The sequence below is a fragment of the Bombus affinis genome, chromosome 13, assembly GCF_024516045.1.
Source record: "Bombus affinis isolate iyBomAffi1 chromosome 13, iyBomAffi1.2, whole genome shotgun sequence".
NCBI classification, from domain to species: Eukaryota; Metazoa; Arthropoda; class Insecta; order Hymenoptera; family Apidae; genus Bombus; species Bombus affinis.
Genome location: NC_066356.1, coordinates 10213127 through 10229670, shown reverse-complemented (window position 1 = coordinate 10229670; position 16544 = coordinate 10213127). Strand labels below are relative to the sequence as shown.

General features: G+C 38.3%; 1 protein-coding gene and 1 long non-coding RNA gene across 2 annotated transcripts in view; both read left to right on the top strand.

Moving 5' to 3' along the window:
* LOC126923593 (E3 ubiquitin-protein ligase Rnf220-like) overlaps positions 1–16544 on the top strand; it is a 192754-nt gene that overhangs the window by 74722 nt on the left and 101488 nt on the right. The gene's annotated exons all lie outside the window — the stretch shown is intronic.
* On the top strand, positions 3928–5368 carry LOC126923610 (uncharacterized). Its single transcript, XR_007713239.1, has 2 exons — positions 3928–4077; positions 4239–5368. It is a non-coding gene; the product is annotated as an uncharacterized LOC126923610 (long non-coding RNA).

Sequence of the window (16544 nt, the reverse complement as noted above, 5' to 3'; positions counted from 1 at the left end):
TTCTCCGTGCAAAGCAACCAGACGCAGCCACGATCTCCGCAATTCTTCGAAACGTCGTTTAAAAAACAATATCTTTTTAATACGCGCTTCCATACGACCGATATCGCGGCCAACTAAACCAACAGATAATTCAATCCGATCCGAACATCTATCAATTTATCGTAACTCGCGTCTCCGTGAAATTCCACGGCCCGTCGTTGCTCGAGCGATATTTTCAAGTTGACGAGGTTTAGTTCGCAGTTTCACCCTTATCGAAAACACAGCCTTTATCTTCAACGCGCGCCGCCTGTTAATTCAACGAGAATTTACTATCCATCCGCGGTTCTTGTTCCGTGAACATATAGGGGGAGCACGTTGGATTACTCGACAGGAATATCATTTTATTTGACGTTGAACTCATTCCGGAATACATTTGTTATTAATTAATAAATGCCAGTGGTCGCCTCTGCACAGAGCTATCGGATTTAAAGCAAGCTCTCGTTTCTCCTCCCTCTCTAACCCCCTCCCCTTCCCTCCCACTCGTCCTGCAACCTCTTCCTCCTCCTCCTCCTCCTCCTCATGTACCTATACCTACACCTACACCAACAGCTCTCCACCTACTGCTCTCACAAACCTGCTATACATGTGCGAACGCTGATTGACCCACCCACGAGTGATCGTTCGGCCATGAACGCTACGGATGGCTCGGCTGCTCATTTTACACCCACAATGGAAAATTCGAATTTTTCTTTTCCTTTTTTCTTTTTTTTTTTTTTGTTTTTTTTTTCAACCATTTGCGATAATCCCGAGCGAGGCGGTCCCGCTCTTCGTTTCGTTTTCTCTGCGCTTTTTTCCTTGCTTCGACCCCTCATTTCTCTGTTTATCGCGGAAAATGATGCTACTCTCTCTCCGCTTGTTGCGCCTTTCGCTTCTGCCTCCTTTCTCGTTTTCCAACGACACACAGGCTACTGGGAATCAGTGTTGCGGCGCAATCCTTTCGGTCACGGAACACTGTTCTTATCGGCGATTTTATGGAAATACGAGTTTTATCCGTTACTTTTCTTCCCTGTTTCTCGTCTACACGGACGATGCTTTTGTTTAGTTTGCGCGTTAAATCGTTGCTTTGGTTTGGCTCGTTCGACGTAGCTTTGCGGATAGCTACGCGTAAGAAGATTAAAACTAGCTCGTTAGTTTAATCGATGGTTAATCGCGTTTCTGTTGCTCTCATTATCGTTGCTGTAAATATTTTACAAAAGAACTTTCCAGCGCGTTTCTTGCATGCAAAATTGGCCGGGATATTTCTTTGAGCGAGGGTTAAAGAGTCTTTTTCTTTTTTGTTATTTAATATTAAAAGAAAAGAGAAATATAACTTTTCAAGTACATCGCTATCGTTCAAATATTAAATCCGGGGAACATACGGTTAAAATATTTTATCGTTTCAACGTCTTTTTATACCGTCACGCACTAGATTATCGCGAAATAGAAACGTTACACTCGTATGTGTGCGTACAATTTAATATCGATCTGAGGGTATCGAGAACGATATTGAATGGCAATGACAATATGCTTTTAGGTTTTTAAGCGATTATAGAACTCGGAAAAGATAATTCGATACACGCAGATACCCATAGAAAAAGCAATATTATCTCTTTGTTAAAAATTATCCTTTCTATTTGCGTTCGAAGGGAATAAAGATTTGACAAAGAAAGAAAATTTGGCATTTTTTTAAACGTTTCACCGCGCCTCTATATTTTTCTCGATACTCTTCAAATATTTTATTTTGCAATTATTTTTCTACCATCTCTGGATTGAATCACGATAATTAACAAATTAAACCTGCAACGTATTATTTTTCCAAACTAACAGAATTATCCGTAAAGCCTTTATTTTTACATCGTCCTTATCTTATATTTCGTACTTTATCTTTAATATTACTTATATAGAAAAGTGGATTGTCGCGTCTTTAGACTGCCGGCCGTAGAACAGTCAGCTTATCGGACGAGTTTCGAAAGTTGGCAGGAAATTAGAAATTTCCACGTCGAGCAATCTTCTCGCCGCTAAAGTTTTCGATAATAAAATCATCTTGCGCGGCTAGCCGCACGAATCTCGCAGCGCGTCCGTTCCTTTCGTTAATTACTAATAATATTCAGACAGCTCTGGCCGATGGGATGGGCGTGAAATGTACACGAGGGTTGAAAAGTGTTGGGTCGGCGAGGCTGGAAGAGGAAACGGCGGTCGGACGACACGGCATTTCCATAGGCAAACAGAAAGCTGTTGGATCGCTGGCAAGAAAAATGAATAAAATTATGAAAGAAGGGAAAATTTGAAGAGTAGACGACGCTGCAGAGGAAAAGAAAGAGGCATCAAGAGAGAGAGCTGCACTGTCAGTCGTCTGACAGCGAGGGGATGAAACGTGCTGGAAGAACGAGCACACGAGTCACCAAGAGGGTGCTACTGCTCGTTCTACGATCTTCCTACGACGTGTGTAAATCATCGACCAGCAAATTTCCGTCTTCCGTTCCCTTTTTTTCTTTTTTCTTCGTGCGTTCTTCGTGTTTACCCTGTCGTCGTCGTCATCGTCGTCGTGTTCTTGTCCAATTAGACGCGCACCTTCCATTATCGTTTCGCGTCTTCATCTGGAAATTTTACGTTTCTCGTAGGAATAAAGTATCGAGTTGGCAACTAAGTGATTGCGGATTTTGTCGATATCGCTTAATGGCGAAATCCGCAATCACTTAGTTTCCAAGTAAATAGACGAGGAAAAACGAAGAAACGAAAACGATCGGTGTAGATAGGGACGAGTTATTGATGTAAAATTCTATTTGGTGAAAGTTTCCTTCGTTTTATAAGGAAATAATAGGCGCACAATGTTTTTTCTGTTTTGTATTATTTTGTCGAATTATGCACGAACATAATAATAAAAATAGAACGAAATGGATGATACGTAATTGAATAAAATAATATAAAACAGAAATTGTCGTTCATCTATCGTGAACTTATGATACGAAAGAAACATACAGTTTTTGGACAAACTGTTACATGAATTTATGCAAATTGATGAATTTTGTATTTTTGATCGTTTATTCTTATCGCACAGCTATTTGACGATAGCGAATGGCGTTGCGTTTAGACGTTGAGTTGAAAAGTGACGTTTAAAGGGAAGATTAAATGGAGACAATGTTTCGCAGATTTACTCAATAAAATAAATATTCATTTCAATTAACGATGAAACGAAGGTAGTGTAATTAAAGGGTCTAAACGCTAGTTAAACTACATGATAACGTAACGTACTAAACGTGGCTAATTTCTATTTGTAATTAATGATGACAGAGATACATTATTCGTTCATTAATCGTTAACAAGATTGTCAGTTGTATACGTTGGTAAAATTTTCGTACCAAAATATGTTACGTATAACGAATAGCGCACATATGTAACAAGGCTATTACACATCGTGCATCATGTCCAGGCACAATAGAAATCGATCTTTTCGCGTTGAAAATTCCCCATTGATTATCAACCGTCTTCTCTGGTACTTTTCTACTTCTCTTTTACTTCCAGCTCGACTTCTCAACTATACCTAAAGTAGGAGACCTTGACGAATATTATCGAAAATGAGAAAATTTCTACCTTCTTCTTTTAAAAACAAAAAAAAAAAAAAGGATACTCGTCTCGTTGGCAGAAGGATGGCATTTACAAGGAGCAGAAGCGGCGCTCGTATGTAACAAGGATATAAAATATCGTGCATCATGTCGAGATACAATAGAACTCGATCTTTTCGCGTTGAAAATTCCTCACTGATTATCAACCGGTCTTCTCTAGTAGCTTTCTACTTCTATTTTACTTCCAGCTCGACCTCTCAATGTAGGAAACTTTGACGAATATCATCGGAAATGAGAAAATTTCTACCTGCTTCTTTTAAAAACCAAAGAGAAAGAAAAAATGAATGAAAAAAGGATACTCGTCTCGTTGGCAAAAGGTTTCTACTTCTCTTTTATTTCCAGCTCGAATTCTCAAAGTAGCAAACTTTGACGAATACCATCGGAAATGAGAAAATTTCTACCTTCTTCTTCTAAAAACCAAAAAGAAAAAAAGAGAGTGAAAAAAGGATACTCGTCTTGTTGACAGAAGGTTTCTACTTCTCCTTTACTTCCAGCTCGACTTCTCAACTATACTTAAAGTAAGAAATTTTGACGAATATCATGGAAAATGAGAAAATTTCTACCTTCTTCTTCTAAAAACCAAAAAGAAAAAAAGAGAGTGAAAAAAGGATACTCGTCTTGTTGACAGAAGGTTTCTACTTCTCCTTTACTTCCAGCTCGACTTCTCAACTATACTTAAAGTAAGAAATTTTGACGAATATCATGGAAAATGAGAAAATTTCTACCTTCTTCTTCTAAAAACCAAAAAGAAAAAAAGAGAGTGAAAAAAGGATACTCGTCTTGTTGACAGAAGGTTTCTACTTCTCCTTTACTTCCAGCTCGACTTCTCAACTATACTTAAAGTAAGAAATTTTGACGAATATCATGGAAAATGAGAAAATTTCTACCTTCTTCTTCTAAAAACCAAAAAGAAAAAAAGAGAGTGAAAAAAGGATACTCGTCTTGTTGACAGAAGGTTTCTACTTCTCTTTTACTTCCTGCTCGACTTCTCGACCATATTTAAAATAGGAAACTTTGACGAATATCATGGAAAATGAGAAAATTTCTACGATATTTTAAAAAGCAGAAAAAGAGGATACTCGTCTCGTTGGCAGAAGGATGGCATTTATAGGGAGCACAAGCGGCGCACGATGATCGACAGAGCGGGGCACGTGATAGCTTTATAAATTCGTGCCTCTCTATACGAGCGCACATGTGTCCCTAGTCCCTAGTAAATAAATACGCGGAAGCACGTATTATTCACCGGGGATCGAAGTGGAGAGTATTATGGAATTTATTTAATCCACCGGGCGCACTGGCTTTGTCGCATACGAATGCAGAAAATTGCAATCGATCATTATATCCTGGTGACTCGTGTAAACGAAAACGTTCGTTAACGGGATCTTGAAACGTCCAATTCGACGAAATTTCAAATCCAATCTTGCCTTTCCTATATTTTTTTTTCTTTTTTTTTTTACATTTTTCGCCCCTTCAATTCCCTTCCACCTCTCCCTCCCTTCTCTTTTTTTTCTTCTTCTTTCCCCGTTTTCGTGTTCGACCGTGTCGGCGCGAAACGAATTCGCCGCTGTTTGGACGTAGTGGTAATTAATCTTAATTAAGTAGCCGTTAGTGACCCGGTAATGTTCTAACAACGATGGTTCGTCGTGGAATTTATTTCACAGACGTGAAACTCTCGAAAATTCCGAAGATTCCAGCTTGTTACGATATGATATGATATTACAATGGGGCAGGGCACATCGATCGCCTCATGGATTTATTAATACACGAATTTAATCCGTCGAACCACCGATGAAACTATTTGATGAATATTAAAATATCATAGTACGCGCGATGCTTCGGCTGACGGTTTACAGATAATTTCCAGCTCTCGCTGTGTTTTCCACGAAGAACATTTTTCCAGCTAACCGACGCGCAATTTCAATGTTTTCATCGGTATTTCCCCGCCTCCTGCCCCTTCTCCTCCTCCACTTTCTATGTACGTATTCGTTAACTTTGCACGTATATGTAACGTCTATTCTTTTTATCATCGTGTCGTCAACTTTTGCCTTCAGCTTTATTTAGGTTGATATTGGTGGTTGATTAATTGTTCGTCGTAACAACGAGCCAATGATTAGTTTCTAAAATTCAGCGATTGATCAAGATTATACAAATGTTCGCATTTGCTATTGATTGATCACTTAACGATACTATTTGGTCGATGGTTTCATAATATACGTTAAATTCCCAGGACAGGATCGCCTGTGAAATATTCAGAGTTTGCCAATAATTTGGAAATGTCGTGATTATTTTTAACCCTTTGCACTGCTGCGTCGAGTGTCACTCGACATCAGTTTTTATCTCAGGAAACGTGCGAAAGAAAAGCAGGATCGTATCCTGGAAATTGTTTCGAGATATATCATACGCTTAGAAATTACAAAATACGAGAATAACGCGAATAAAACTGGTATTTGAGCGAATTTCTTTCTTCCTTTATTTGTTTAAATTGTCTTATTTTTTAGTTAAAGTGAATTTCAAACGAAACACTTAAAAGCGTTGGAAACTGCTGGTAACGAAATTGGAATAAAATTCCGAGTGCAAAGGGTTAAAGATACGGAGAAATTTCATTCTAAAGGTAGTAAGACGTGGTTCGATCTTGGATTATTTTTAATTGCAGGATACGCTTTTCGTTTGCGTCGAATAGAATGGACGATTGCAGTAACTTTGTAGCGGAAGATCGTTCGACGTTAAAAGTCTGAAGTTTAAAGTCTCCGAAATTGTATATTTTAATCGGTATCGTTAATAAATTAATTCTCTATGCTATAATCCGATGATCGGATTAATACAATAGGATTTATACAATGTCATATCAATTACAATTAAATTCCAAGAGATATCAAAGTCGAGTTTATCATATTTTACACCGTTCGTCTGGAATTTTAGCAGCTATTATAAAATAGCACGTTTATATCTGGCAAATATTATTATTTGAGTGAAAATAATCCTAGTAACTCGTCCATGAACACTTTCGATAACCAGGTTAAGTGGTATAATTGTAATTTCGCAGCGAAAATCAGCCAACATTTCGCTTCGGATGCAACTTTAAGCCATCCATTGTTCTACCTAACAGATATAAAATTATTCCGTTAAAATCACGTTACACAGGCGGTCATGTCTCAAATACTATTTTTTTTTTTATCTTAGAATTTGCTATTATTGTCCAGCCACTAGTTCTTTTCTCGGAAATCCAACATTAACGCTTGATCTTCTTACAAATGTAAAAATTGAATGAAAATTGCCATTTAGAGCATTTTGAATATAACCGATAAATAAAAGATACTTTGGAGTAAAAAGTGCCCCATTGAGCGATTAAACATTTTTATCAAAACATCAATAAAAAAAAAAAAGAAGAATGTGAACAAATCTTGCATCGAGCGGTGCACTGTGTTTGCATCCATATCTTTGAGGGCTAATCTACGAATATTATTATAAACACAGCTTAGAAAATAATCGTAAATGCTGCTTTGTAATCGTATAATTGAAGTTACAAGTGTGCACATACCTTGCTGTTATACATAGAACGAGCAAGTATCGTTTACCAATATCTTCTATACGTTTCAACTATATATTCTGCACGTTTTGCATACAATGAAATAACAAATGCGAATGGTTTGTTGAAATAAACGAAGCCTCGTTATAATACATCGATATCGACTGTCACCAAGGCGCCACGGTGGTCACCGGTGACCACCAATAAGACAAACGGTCGATTGGGGAAGAACGTTGCCTTACATCGTCAATTTATTATTATTTTCCCATTGTATGCTTTGAACAATAAAAATACTCTCGCGACGTCCTCAGCGAAACACGTGATTTCCGCGTGGCAGTCAAACTGTTAACGCGGGATATTTTTATGAATTACAATATGTGCGTGACACGAAACTTTCTCACATTACATTAGCATGGTAACAAGCCACGACTATTTTGGTTAGTTGATTGTATTTGTACGATTCCAAATTAATCCAATGTATATAAAAGCAGGCATTCGTTGCAAACATATACTCAGTGAAAAATTAGTATATACACTACGAGTAGTAGTCTTAACGTACAATTACAGCTAAAGACAATCTCGCTGCATATTGTAGCTTATTAATATAATTGACTGTTCAAATACTTGGCGAAATATATGCGTGCCATAAGTATAATTCCTATATTCCATCCTCTATTTCCAGATCAGTTTCAAGCTTCACCAACGTGTACAATCGCGATAGTCGTGTCTCGTTACGATGGCAACGAAATTTCCAAATCTTTTGTCCTCGGCGAAACGTGTGATTTCGTCGTGGCAGTCAAAGCGTTGATGGAATTGCTCGAGAAATTGAAACGAGAAAGAAGCAACGCGGTATTAAGAAATTGTCAAAGAAAAAGCGAAATTGCTCGATCCTAGAGACTCGTATCAACGCTGGCTTTGTATCATCGGTGCGAGTAATAGCGAGTAGCATATACCTGGAAAGTATGAGCGGCAGCTTCTTAACGAGAAAATCGAGCAGTAAGAACGCGGACGTCTAAGACCGCAGAGAAGTTCTGTCGATTTGTCGCATCTGTGCACGTTAGGAAGTTACTACGTTAGCCTGCCACTTAAATCACTGGCGGGAAGGGCCGGAGGGTGTAACGGGACGAACGATGCTTAGTTTCGTCTTGCACGTATAACCTCGTCACTGAAAGTTCATCCCCTTGCCGGATCCGGGGACAACCGACTCTTTATTACACCGTAAAGTTTTCCGCGATGGACACGTGTCCCTGATCGCTATCAATCCCCTTCTGATCCTAGGAAACACGCTACTCATCACCCTGTCGTTTAAAAGATCCATTACCGACCTGTAAAACGTGGCCACATTCCGAATACGTTGGCTACGTTTTATTTTAGTTGGCAACTAAGTGATTGCCGATTTTGTCATTAGATTATATGGACAAAATCCGCAATCACTTAGTTGCCAAGATCTTAATCATTTAGACGAAAGGGTATCGTTCGATGACGTTTCCCGATAATTTGATTTTCATACAACGGTACAATTTGTCGTATGATTTGTCACGCGACAACTTGCAGCGTAGGATATGGTATTTTGTTGGCGAATTGATTAATTATAAATTGGAGAGCAATTTCATAATTCTAGTTTTGTTATAGTTGGCAATTTTCACCTGTCGCGTGTTCTTTTCTGAACGAACTTTAACGATGTTATTAGCGAAAATTTACGCATCTGTAATAACACTGTAATCGAACGGTGTATTATATTAACAAGAAGCAGCATTGATAATTTCTTTTGAATTCCAAAAATATTCCGAATATTCCAAACGAGTGTTCTAATCTCACGAAACGCAGTTACTATTAGGTCGTTCGAAAAGTTTCTTTCGTTTTATAAGGAAATAATTGATACACAACATTTTCCATTTTATATTATTTTATCGAATTACGTATGCTCCATTTTCTTCCATCAAAATAAAGATCACAACGTTCGACAGATTAGGTTTCACGCGTCTGTAAAAGAAAGACAATTTTCGGACGACCTAATATAATTTTTCTAATTCGTGAAATACTTCAATTACGATATACTATTCTTACGAGTTTCTCATCCTTTCAAAATATAAAAGTATTATCGGTTAAAATGATCTCTAAAACAGGAAACGTTTAATCGTAATAATTTTATGCTACTTCAACTTCTTCGTCGACTTCCGCCAACGAATTGTCCGTCAAATAATTCATTAGCGATTAATCTGAAATTTCCTAATGATATTAATAATTGCAAAATATCCTCGCACGACCGATGTGAATCTAAAACGAAGATAAGGAACGATGGAAGTATGATCGGAGGCGAGTTAAAATTAGATGTTGGAAACCGAAAGGTAGATCGTACGGGGTTGTTACAGCCGCGGACGAGCAGCGCGGAGCACGAGGATGGGGTTAGAGAGAGGGATAAAGGGATGGAGAAGCACCATACGGACGAGCCATTTAAACTTCTCACCCCCGAAACCACACGGTTGTCCGCATTCTGACTTATACCAGGCATCGTTCACCCTGTCGTCGAGTCCTCTCCCTCTCTGCTCGTCCTCAGTCACCCCTTACTCTCTGGCGCTATTATACGCGTTTGACATTCGCCACTTTAACCCTCTTTCACCGTACGACGAATCGTTTTGGAAACGGAAACGAGCCGCTTACTACTTTTCTTCTTCTTCTTCTTCTTCTTCCAAATGTCTCATACCGTAGATATAATTCCAGCGTGGAAAAATTTCTATTAGAATCCTCCTCCTCTTCCTCTTTCCTTGTCTTCCCTTTCGACCAATATCCACTGTATGAATCGTGTTATTATATAGTCTGTTATTATAAATTCGATATACTATGCCGTGAAACAGACAGCGCACGTTAGACGAACTTTTGAAACACGCGATACGACACGTGCAAATCTATCGCTCCTGTGCGCCACACGAGGAAAGATCTTGTCAGGACAACTGACATTTCCAGTGCAAAGAATTAACTTGCATCATCGCGATCTCTAAACTCCATCGTATCTTTCTTCCTTTTCTACGTACGAATAGAATGTTAGTGGGATTAACAAGTAGATCGACGTATGTCTGCGTCTGATAATCGTATTGGGTTGGGAACTAAGTGACTGTTCGCCTATCGAATATTATTAATTAATGACCATCGTCTATCGAAGAGTTAGTTATCATTTTGTCAACCGAAGAACTTTATATCCGTCAGTCTGTTAGTCAATCGTCAACATCGACCACCTAATGGCAAAATCCTCGATCTCTTAGTTTCCAACGCACATATTTATAAAACAGACAGAGAAATATTTATTGCTATCTTCTTAGTGGACTTTCCCGAAAGTTCATTTCGGGGCACAAAATCGAGCGAAGAGAATGCAGATGCAAATTTATTCTTGATCGGGTAACAGCAGGAAATTGATTAAATCGTCGATCGAGACCATGGGAAAGGGTTATGATTTGAAACGGTCGCATGTATCGTTACGTTGGTATCGTCATTTTCCTTTTGTCTGGCAGTTGTAGTTCGCTAATAGAATATAAAGTTGCGTATCGTTGGAAAATGAATACTTTGCAATTATTAGCTTCGAATCAGAAGCTAGTTTACCGTGTACAACAGCGTATATAATTGACTGTAATATCAAACGTGGCGTTGGTTCGGTGCATATGATATTAGTTAAATTGTCGTTTATCAATATTGATATACTGGAGGAGAAAAAAGAGGTCGGTATCGATATAGAAGCACGGAATTATATGGCTGTAAACTACAAGAAACTACATTGTGTTAATGCAAAATGATCAATACCGCAAAATTGCACGATCAATATTTGACCGATACTAATGAAATACAGATATTCCAATATAAACGATTACGATGTTATGACAATCTTGTGCAAGTACACAATATCGCGTTACTCGATCGTGTGCCGATATCGGTGCAGCGATATTGATACGATACAAGATTTTAATCTGCCTAGAAATAGTAGCTTAAACTGCGCGTTGATAGCCATGGGTATTGTTAATGATTGTTTCTATTATCGTCCAACGTACGTCAATTTAGTCGATACAAGTCGTTCGTACAGAGTTTACATGTTTCTCGTATTATGTACAAGTTTGAGAACGAATTCGCCTGTCGAGAATAGATAACGTAGAACGCTGTTCTTGTAACGCGTATTTTACATCTTTTATTTTCGTAAATCATTTTATATCGGGTTGTCCGGAAAGTTCCTTTCGTTTTACGAGGAAATAATAGACGCACGATGTTTTTTGTTTTATATTATTTCGTCGAATTATTGCTCCGTCGAGATGAACACCGCGACGTTTCACAGATTTGGTTTGTTGTAAAAAAGAAGTTCGCGAAAGAAAGGTATTTTTCCGACAACCTAATATATCGCGTTAAAGCCGACAATTTTCTCTTTATCGAAAGAATGATATTCCGTAATTTTTGTTCGCACTTCTCTGTCTCGTAATTCGAATAAAAGACACGTCAGGCTACAAGTTAGAAAACTTCTTTTCTTGTTGGCAAGAAGAAGCTAGATTGGCTTAATCGCCGGTAGGGTATGTGGGTCCGATAAGGGTCAATAGCTTACACTTGTAACGTCATGCGGGAAGGATTAATCTCCGAATTTGCTGGATATATGTGTTTGTCATTTTCTAACTTGCTACGCTTTTCCAATTGTATTTATTCGCATCGATATTCCTTTTTCTATTTCCTTTCACAAAAATATCGCTATCAAGTATTTCCATCGTACGTACAACTATTAAACTATCGTATCAACTATCGTACTATCGTAATTGTTGAAACTTTGCTGCTATTGCAAATGAGGAATAATTGTCGAAAGTTTGCAAAATTCGAGTATCAATTTAATCGAGCCATAATATGGTATTGTACGTATTTAGATTATAAGGACGATATACGCGATTACGAAGAGTCAGATCATTTTGCAATTAAGACACCTGTTGTCAAAAATCGACAACTTATTGATCGGTGCTATTGGCTTGGCAACTAAGTGATTGCCTGTCATTAGGTGTTAATAGCAAAATCCGCAATTACTTAGTTGTCAATCCAATATATCAATCGAAGATTAACTTTGACTGCCACGGTTTCTCCTGCCACGACACGGTGGTCATTGGTGACAGCAGCGCTTGAACTTCTTACAATTGTAAAAATTGTATGAAAATTGACAGTTTTGAATATAGGGCATTTTGAATATAACCGATAAATAGAATATACTTTGGAATAAAAAGTGCCCCATTGAACGATTAAACATTTTTATTAGAACATCGATTAAAAAAAATGAGAACAAATCTTAATAATGCACCTAACTATGCACTGTGTTTGCATCCATATCCTTGAGGGCTAATCCACGAATATTATTATAAACACAGCTTAGAAAATAATCGTAAATGCTGCTTTGTAATCGTATAATTGAAGTTAGAAGTGTGAACATATCTTGCTATTATACATAGAACGAGCAAATACCGTTTACCAATATCTTTTATACGTTTCAACTATATATTCTGCACGTTTTGCATACAATGAAATAACAAATGCGAATGGTTTGTTGAAATAAACGAAGCCTCGTTATAATACGTCGCTATCGACTGTTACTAAGGCGCCACCGGTGACCACCAATAAGACAAACGGTCGATTGGGGAAGAACGTTATCTTACATCGTCAATTTATTATTATTTCGTCATTGTATGCTTTGAATAATAAAAATACTCTCGCGACGTCCTCAGTGAAACGTGTGATTTCCGCGTGGCTATCAAAGCGTTAAATTTCAATTATTCCACCTACGTCTATCGACTCGAGAAGTCGTTCGTTCGTCCAATGACGAGTAGTATCGCATATGCAAAAGTATAGGTGAGGGAAGATTGGTGACGCGAACTATAGTTAATGGAGATTTCACGGTGGAAGCTATCGGTACGAAAATCTGCGGCTCTTATGAATGACGGGGCAAAAAAGAGTAGGATAGGGGTTGGCTGTGGAAGCTTAAGCCAAAGTGTCAGGGTGATTAGCGAGCATTGGTACGCATTAACATTTCGACAAGGCTCGGTTACAAATACCCTGGCAGGGCGGCTCGTCGACGCGCTGACCCGGCAGCTGGCTGCTGTCTAATCTTTCCTCGATTACGGGGCGTAGATGTAAATCAAATCCGAGACCCTATATACCTACCTACTATATACATGTACCCACATCCTTACTCCCTACGTTCGATTGCCGCTAAAACTCCGTGGCTTTGCAAATATCTGCTTTCCGAGTCGTACGCCTGCTATCCGTTTCTCTGTGTTTCACGAACCTCTGATCGACGATCACGCCGATCTTGCGGATGTTTGCGTTTTATTTCGTTTACGGAACGATCGACGAGCAACGAGTGAAATCGCGAGAATTTTCCAGATAATTCGGCCCAGATAGATACTCTGATTTACACGCATTTCTAGAAAATTTCTTGAGAAACTTACGACGCTTTCGCTCTTGCATACTCGATGTCCATGCGTTTGGCTTGGACAAATTGTTAGCGAAGATACAGATATCGTTTGTCGGGAAATTTCAGAAATTCCAAGAAATATCAGAAATACTCGCGTCTCTTAATAATCGATGGAATAACGTTTCTCCTCTAGTTCGAAAGAGATGCGGTGTTGATGAAATTAAAAGAAACTCTCTGCTTGTTGATAGAACAAATCGTATGAAACTCATTCTCATTGTACGTCCATATACGTGCAATAAAATACAACGCAAACAGGACCTTAGGAAATTTGTAGTATATTATCGACTAAGTAATTGCATGTTTTGTCAATACCACCAAATGACAAAATCTGCCATCACTTAGTTGCCAACCCAATAGAACGATCCGAAATGAATTCGTGAAAAATTATCAGGCAAAGTATATACGCGAGACCCTTAAAATTTCGAATAAAAAGAAACAAACTACGAGAAGAATTATTAAAAGGAATATGACGAAGCTAAAGAGCTCGACTAAAGAGGAACGATGCCACAGCTTCAAGTAAAAGGTTGAACCGTGCAATAGCGAGAAATGGAAGGGCAAAAGGAAAAGCAGAGGAGGAAACCGCAAAACAGGAGGTTAAATTAATCGGATTATTCAATCGATCGCCCTTCGAGAAGCAATTCTACTAATCGTCTTTCTCTCGCCCTTGCTCGTGCACCGGATTGGCGAGATAGCGTTACGTAGCACAGCGATCTCGTGTCCTCGTATTCGACGAAACGATCATAGATCACACGAATTTACTTGCACGTTCAGTTGCACGATTTACCTGCGGTGAACCGCCCTTTACACGACGGAATAACATTAATTATAAGCGGAGGTGGATGTTTTGATTTCATCGCGCGGCAATTAATTCGTAATCCGGATGCGGTCCAGCCGCAGTGACATTATACGATTCGCTTGGCCGAAAATATTCATGCACATGGAAATACCGTTACGCATAACTGGATCCGACTAAACGCTATGCTATCGCTCTGTACACCGTTAATTCGTTACTTTTACTTTCTAATGGGTTCCATTGATCTCGCACGTCAACTTGATTAGCTGTTGGCACGTTTCGCTCGTCAAATTTATCTAAATGGTAAGCAATCGTTTTCTTCCGTTTCTCTTTCCAATTATTTTTCCGTTGTTTCGTTAATTATGGCTTTCCGTTGCATTTATCGGTAGATTCGGTCGTTCGGATTTACTTTTTTCTTCCATCGAATTTAGAATTTTATTTGCCAATGCAGAAGACTATTTTACGTTTGATCGACCAACGTTTGAGCGCAAATTGGTGAAATTAAAATCTGCTGAGAATAAGCGGAAGAGTCGGCTTGTATTAGGTTGTCCGGAAAGTGTCTTTCGCAAACGTGTTTTTCACAACAGTGCACCTTCGTGTTGGGTCGTCCGGAAAGTTTCTTTCGTTTCATAAGGTGATAACAAATGAACGACAATTTCTGTTTTATATTATTTTATTGAATTACACTAGAGAGCGCAATATACGCATTGCTGTATATCGCGTTTCCTGCAAGTATTATAATGTTTTACACGAACCATATTCTCTTTTGTACCACGAATTAACTTGACTCTGTAGCTCTGGTGGTTGAATTATTTCATGTATTTTTGGTAGCGCACAGTTTGCTCGCAAGTCGTCCTACTATTAGGTCGTCCGGGAAGTTTCTTTCGTTTCATAAGGTGATAGTAGATGAACAACAATTTCTGTTTTATATTATTTTATTGACTTATACTAGAGAGTACAATCTACACATTGTTATATATCGTGTTTCTTAGAAATATTATAATGTTTTACATAAACGATATTCTCTTTTGTACCACAAATTATCTTGCCTCTGTACTTCTGGTGGTTGAATTATTCTATGTATTTTTGATAGCGCACAATTTGCTCGCAAGTCGTCTTACTATTAGGTCGTCCGGAAAGTTTCTTTCGTTTCATAAGACGATAATAGATGAACAACAATTTCTCGTATATTAGATATAATCTATTTCGTTATATTTCTATTACTATGTTCGCGCATAATTCGATAAACAATGTAAAACAAAAAACATTGTGCATGCATTATTTCTCTATAAAACGAAAGAAACATTTCGGACAAGCTGATACGAGCGTGAAACTAAGTCTGTGAAATGTCAGGATGTTTATCTCAACGAAACGAAATCGTACGTAATTGGACAAAATAATATAAAAGAAAAGACGTCGTGCGTCTATTATTTCCTCATAAAACGAAAGAAACTTCTCGAACGAGCTAATAAATATCGTGTTCGATATTGTTTCAATGAAAGGTATGCGTTGACACCAGTAGACGAGAATCGACGTGTTGCGTTTTTCGAGCCTTGCGAAAGGCAGACGCGAGACGACGTTTCTTTATTTGTTCCAACGTTGTCGCACTTTCCATTTACATATTTAGCTTGGAAAATTATGCGGGAGGCGAGACTACGTGTACGCGGCAGCATACCGACGTCAAAGTATCAAAGCCAGTATTAAACTGCAGTACATTAGAATAAGTATAAGCTATATCAGATAAAGATATCTGTACTACCATAATATATGTACATTGCTATATATTGCTGTTAGAACGCGTTTCTTGAATTTCATGCTTCGCTTGAACTACAGCCAGATTGTTGTAGCCATGAAATATTATACGTTCGTATAAGAACTGGAATTGCCTTTGATCGATCCAATCCACCTAACTATATGCTCCATATGATTATCGTTTACTAGGTGAAAAAGTGTCATGTGTTATCAAAGTCAATCGATTAATTCGATCGATGTAATTCTACCTATTCGACGTCGTCTCCATCGTTTGATAATCTTCTCGTTTGTCTAAAATTGAGAAATACCACGTGTTGAAGTAATTACTTCGAGAAAAACTCTACATCTTTATTT